Source organism: Myotis yumanensis, unplaced genomic scaffold (assembly GCF_028538775.1).
Source record: "Myotis yumanensis isolate MYYU_CA2020_CCGP unplaced genomic scaffold, mMyoYum1.0.hap1 SCAF_12, whole genome shotgun sequence".
Taxonomy (NCBI): domain Eukaryota; kingdom Metazoa; phylum Chordata; class Mammalia; order Chiroptera; family Vespertilionidae; genus Myotis; species Myotis yumanensis.
In genome coordinates this window covers 37,838,644-37,845,563 of record NW_027223763.1, presented here as the reverse complement: position 1 = coordinate 37,845,563, position 6,920 = coordinate 37,838,644, and positions in this window count along the sequence as shown.

Genomic DNA, 6,920 nt, shown 5'->3' with positions numbered 1-6,920 from the left:
ATTCTATACCTAAGTCTTTTTAAACCTCTTTAAAGTGCAGCTCAAATTCTTGACATAGCTAGTGAGTAGAATTAAACCTTTGTTTAGGAACTGATCCATTACCAATTAATGTTGGAAAAACAGCCCCCACTTCCCCTCCAGAGTGGCTCAGTGGTTGAGCATCAACTTATAAACCAGGAGGTCACGGTTCAGTTCCTGGTCAGGGCACATGCCTGGGTTATGAGCTCGATCCCCAGTGTGGGGGCGTGCAGGAAGCAGCCGATCAATGATTCTCTCCCATCATTGGTGCTTCTATCTCTCTCTACCTTTCCCTTCCTCTCTGAAATCAATAAAAATATATTTTAAAAAATAAATATTGAGAAAACAAAGCCAAATTTATAATCAATAACATAAAATTACAATCAGTTCAATATTTTTAGAACAGATATGAATCTGTATGAAAAGTAAAAAAATCCTTAGTATACCATAATTAACACTCAAATGGGAGAAAAAACAATTCAGTAGTTAAAATATGTGGTTTAAATGTCATAAATGAATTATTTATTGTGATTTTCTAATCTGAAGTTTAGTTGAAATATATTTAGGATTTATTTTAGGAAATATATAAGAATTAATTTATAATCACTATGATTTAAAAATAAAATTTGTTTACAAATCAATTTAATGACTAATTTGGAAGGATTTTATGTCAAAAATTCCACTAGATGGTGCTCTTATAGCTGCCTCTAAAGCAGTGGTTCTCAACCTTCCTAATGCCGCGACCCTTTAATACAGTTCCTCATGTTGTGGTGACCCCCAACCATAAAATTATTTTCGTTGCTACTTCATAACTGTAATTTTGCTACTATTATGAATCATAATGTAAATATCTGATATGCAGGATGTATTTTCATTGTTACAAATTGGACATAATTAAAGCATAGTGATTAATCACAAAAACAATATGTAATGATATATGTGTTTTCCGATGGTCTTAGGCGAGCCCTGTGAAAGGGTCGTTCGACCCCCAAAGGGGTCTTGACCCACAGGTTGAGAACCGCTGCTCTAAAGGAAAACTGCAGAAGATTGAATCAGTCTGTGATACTATATGTGAGTTTTATATATGCATATCTATATGAACTAAGTATATAAAGTACGTAAGCTATACATGACATGGACAAAATTATCAAAACATTAGAGCATATTACATCTTCTACATCACAGCTGTTGTGCACATAGAGCCAGGGATTTGTTCTCTTACAACCTCGCATACTTGCTTATGGTATTACTAAGGGTATATCTTGTAGAGATTTATAAAAGTACATGAAGTTAGAAAATAGTTTTACATAGAGTTTCTTCGATATCTATTTATGGGTTAGCATATTTCTGGGCAAGTTAAATAAAGAATTCAGAGACAAACTGTGATTAAAGCAGCCAGAATGTGTGGAGGTGACTGTTTGATTTATTTCTGGATCAGTTAAGATTCTTACCCATTATAATGCTATATTCTGATGATAAAAGCATATACACTAGGACAAGAGGAGCTGAAATACTGTAAAAATTAAAAAAAATAATGTGGACATATATTGAATTAATGAACCATCATTGACAATGAGCATTTTAATATAGAAGGAACTATGTGTATGTAAGTACTTGGTAAGTGCAACATGAATTTAATTTTCTTTAAAAACACACACACTACTGGTAAACATAAGGTTCATATTTGCTAGTAACCCTTGGATATTAAAATCTACTGTTTTAAAATAACCTTGGTTAGACATCTCTTAGATGTGGAATCAAAAGATTTTGTAAGTGCTCACTAATAGCTAAATTTGGTTGAGTTTTCTCAGTGTTTATCTTTCTTAGCATCTCTACAATTTTGCTGTTGTTGACCACCCCTTCTTCTGATAAATCCTCCTTGGGTTTCTGGGTCATCGCACTCCAAGTACTCCGACTCCTGCACTAGGACTTCTCTCTCAGGTCCATTTGGCTCTCCCCTACATGAGAATGTTTCTTCACTGTTCAACCCTTGGTCTGCTTTTCTTTCTCTACATTCCTTTACTCCCAAGTGTCATCCATACATTGAGTATGGATAATTGCTTTGCTGTAGGGAGCTCTCAGGAGTCTATCTCTTGTTCTGGACTCTCACTGGGACCTCATTTCTTAATTTCTCTCACTAGACAAATTATACTGTGTCCTAGATATTTTCCCCTAGATTTCAAATCTCATGGAGCTAACCAAAATCTGAACTCTTCTTCATCTCCTATAAAACTGCTGCCTTGTTTTTACATTCCAGTTACTACAAATGACACAATCTTGGGATTATTTTATCTAATCAGTTTCCAAGGCTCATAAATTCTACCTTTATGACCTCCATTTCATTTATGCCTTTCTATTCACTTAAATTGCCATGACCTAGTTGAGATCTACAATTACCCCCTGCCTAAATCTCCTGGCTGTTCTCTAACTCTGAGCTTTCCCACCACACTCCATCCTGGTTGGCCCCTTTGCTCACTAAATCTTTGGAGTTATATTCATTTTATTCTTTGGGATTAAAGAATTGCAATTCTGGAAGCCCAAATTCTGGCAGAAACCCAAATAGTGTCCCAAAGGTGAAGACAAAGGGCTTTTATGAGAAAAGAAAATAACTAATTACATGAAGAAATTCCTATTATTGCTAATAAGCTGAGTTCCTCTTTAGCTATAAATGGTTGGATACTGATTCTATCAACAGATAGAGAATCCATAATCATCGATCCTTATGGTCATGATATCTGCTTTCCTGCTGGCTTTACAAACAATTGTGATAAGACAATGTTTGTTTGGGTCATTTCAAAGGTCCGGTCTGATTCAAACAGTCCACAGATTCAAGGAGCAGGACATGCAAGACTGTTCCTCTGGAATGGCTGCTCTGGATTCATTTTAAAATGGCTCCACTTACGTCAACTTTCACACTAGTCAGTGCCTCCTATGGGTATGTTTCAGATTATTTGCACTAACAAATGGGGCTGGCCTTAGAAGTACACACTGAAATGCCCAACCTCTGTGGGAAGCACGTGTGCGCGTGCACGCGCACGCGCGCGCGCGCGCGCGCACACACACACACACACACACACACACACAGGATCACACAGCCTCCAGTTTAATCAATGGTTCACCTAGGGAGGAAAGAGAATAGAAGCAGGAAATCAAGATAGTGGTCAATATTCAAAAGTTCAGATAGGCCGAGAGTTCATATCTGCAAGGACTTCCAAATTCTGTCTAAATCAATAGTGGCCTAGGAATTGGAAGCTGGACTGAAGAAACAAGGAATAGGCTGGTATCAGTGGGTTCAGTCTGTAGTGAACAACCTAACCCCACACTGCTCCTGGGTCACAGGACCATCGGGCACAGAACCCCCAGCACTTCATATGGGTGGCCTATCTCTCCCCTGCAGCCTTCATTGTGTCCACCTCACACTTCGCGGCCTTGCCTGCTCTTAATTATCCCAGCCCTTGATCCTTGGACTCATTGCCTATTTATAAACTGGCAGTTGCAGTCCCAACACTTAATTTTATCTCTGAACCTGAATCTGGCTTCCGTCCTCACCCACAATTTGCATTTACTCCCTTTAAAGCTGCTGCTTCCCTCTCTCAGTCCAATATCTCCCCTCACTCATACTGCTCAATTGCAGGTCCTGACTCGGCTCCCATAGAAAGAAATACGTACGAGAGACTGTTAACTAAGTATAAAATTGCTAAGTAGTGAAAAAGAGTGGTTTAATGTATCACCCAGGTAGTTACAGCAGGAAGTGAATAGAACTCGAAGGGTTGAATGAGCAAAGGGAAAAAGGTGGAAACGTAGAAGAGGAGCCCACGGGCTGAAACTCAGACCTCTAAGGAGGGGTCTGCTTGGCTGGGTGTCTCTGTTAGGGGAGATGATGAGGTTGGTTCTGCTGTCTCTGAGATGGTGCAAAATGATGCCAATTGTGCGAAATGTAAGTCAGATGCAGGTGCTGCTAAGGAACTGCTGGTGTCTGGGTGAAGAAGGGTTACTGGAGTGATGCTCACAAGAAAAGGAAGTAGACAGGAAGCCCCATAAGGGACAAACAGAAGCAAGTCCCTTCTTCCTCCTCCAGCCCACCTATAGCCCGCTCTTGGCAGAGCCCGACTAGGAGTCAGCTCCAGCCCCAGCATCACAGAGCAGATATAGAAGAGTAGATTTTACGCTGATGGACAATAATTCAATATCTGGCAGGAAGGCTTTTCCTGCCTTCCACAAATATCTGAGTGCTTACTCTGTTCTAGGCATAGAAGACAGAACCACGAGTAAAACAATAATATTAATTTCTCCCTGAGTAGCCTACATTATATTATATACACCACAGTGGGGAGAGAGAGATGAACAAGAAGGAAATAAATAAAATAAAAAATAAATAAGTAAATAAATAAAAAATAGTGTGTTAGGTGGTAAGTGCTCGCAGGAAAGATAAAAGCAGTGAAGGTGACAGGAGTGCTGAGGGGTAGGAAGAGAACAGGTATCAATTCTAAACCGGCTGGCTGATCAGGAAAGGGCTGAAAAAAAAATAAAAAAAGACAAGAGAGCAAAGACAGGGAGTGAGTCATGCAAATATTTGAGGAAAGAGCATTCTAGATAAGGGCAGGGTAGAGGGGAAGGCTGCTTAGGTAGGGCCTTATCTACCATTGTAAGGGCTGTGGCCGTTACCATGGTGACATGGGCAGTTATGGAGTACAGAGTGACATGATCTGACTTATGTTTTGAAGGATCCTTCAGGGCGCTCTTTGGAGATTAGATTGGCCTCCTTGGATTCATTCACCTGGGTCCTGCCAACAGGACCTTAATTCTGGATCTAGGGTCTTGCTTGCCACACACATCGTTTCTCTCTCTCACTGCAGTGGTAGGTAGGCCCCAGCCAGGCTCCAATGCCGCTGCTCCTGGGCTGCAACTTCACTCCACAATCACCACCTGTCTTCTCGTTTGTTTTTGTCCCCACTGAATTGAATAGTCTCTCCTCCAGTCGGTCTACTTCTCTGGTGGTAACGTTTGGTCTTGTGAGAGTTGGTGGTGGCTTCATATCTAACATTTGTTCATTCTTTCAACAAATATGTATTGAAAACCTATGATGTGTCAAGTGTTCATGCAGGTATGGTGATACAACAGTGAACTAGACACATTAGCTCCCTGTTCTGGAAGTGGCAATGGTGGGTGATACAGAAATTTAAAAACCCTATAGGGAAGATAATTTCAGAGAGTGGTAAATAAGGTGAATATGACAGTGTGACTGCTGGCTGCTTGAGACTGAGCAGTCAGGGTCCACCTTTATAATTAGGTGATATTTGGGTAGACACCTGAATGACAAGAATCAGTCATGTGAAAATCTGGGATCAGCAAACACTGATGGACATCCACACTTGGGACTCCTCTTCATGGGGTGACATGCTCCGTCATTTTCTTAGAGCCAGAGGAAGGTGCTTGAAAATCCCTTATTATACGTCTCTCTCTTTCTAATATTTTACTGGGGACCACAGAATAATTGATATTTTAATGTGTTCTGATAAGGTATCACATACAGATACTTTTCCTTTTTGAATATTTTACCAAGCACCATGCACAGGGACCAAAAAGCATCACGTAGAATCTCTTAGCTCTCAGGCTCATATCATGCGCTGGGGCAGCCCCTATTAGGCCCGAAGGTAGCAGAGCCTTTAAAAAGTTATTTCAAAATAACTATAGATTCATAGAAAGTTGCAAAAAAATTTTCAGGGAGGTCCCATGTACCTTTAACCCAGTTTCCTCCAATGATAACACCTTGCATAACTATAGTACAGTATGAAAACCAGGAAATAAAGACATGGGTATCATCCACGGAGCTTATTCAGATTTCACCAATTTTATATGCACTCATTTGTGTGTGTGTGTGTGTGTGTGTGTGTGTATAGTGTTATGCAATTTTATGTAACCATTACCACAATCAAGATACAGAAATGTTTCATATACACAAGGCTCCTCCCTGCTATCCATTTGCAGCTACACCCAACTCATCCCTCCTCCCCATACCTAACCATTAACAACTGCTAACCTTTTTTTATGTCTCTACATTTGTTACTTTAAGAGTGTTTTATAAATAGAATTATACAGTTTTTACTCAGCATAATGTTCCCCATTCAACCTAAACTGTTTCATGTATTGATAGTTCATTTCTTTTTATTGTTGAGTAGTATTCCATGGTATGGATGTACTACATACAGGTTAACTATTCATCTGTTCAAAAACGTTTGGGTTGTTTCCAGTGTTTGGCTGTTATGAATAAAGCCACTATAAACATTCATATACAAGTTTTGTGTATATACAGGTTTTCATTTCTAAGGGATTATGTCCAGGAATACAATTGCGGGTTTGTATGGTAGACACAAGCTTATTAAATTATTTTTAAAAGAAACTGGCAAACTGTTTTTCAGAGTGCCTGTTCCATTGCATATTCCCAATAATGCATGAATGAACCAGTTTTTCTGCATCTTCGCCAGTATTTGGCATTACCAGTTTTTTTTTTTTAAAAAAAACCATTTTGATAGGTATGTAGTGATAGCGATACCTCGTTTGTGTTTTTTCATTTCCTCAATGGCTAATAATATTGAATATATTTTCATGTGCTTATGTGCCATGTGTATATCATTTTCAGGAAATGTCTGTTCCTGTCTTTTGGCAAACTTTGGAAAGTTCACACATCGCTATATCGATTCTCCATCAAGGTTGGGACCTTGCTCACAAACTTGTTAGCTCTAATTCTTGGCTGATTTCTTTAACTCTGAATCTGAAGGTACTTTCTATGGGATGAAAGGCGGCTCTGCATTTTTTTTTTTTTTTTTTTTATCAAAAAAGAGTGCCATCTCAGATGCAGGGAAGGGGCGCAGAATTGCAACCCCGAGTTTATTCACGATTTG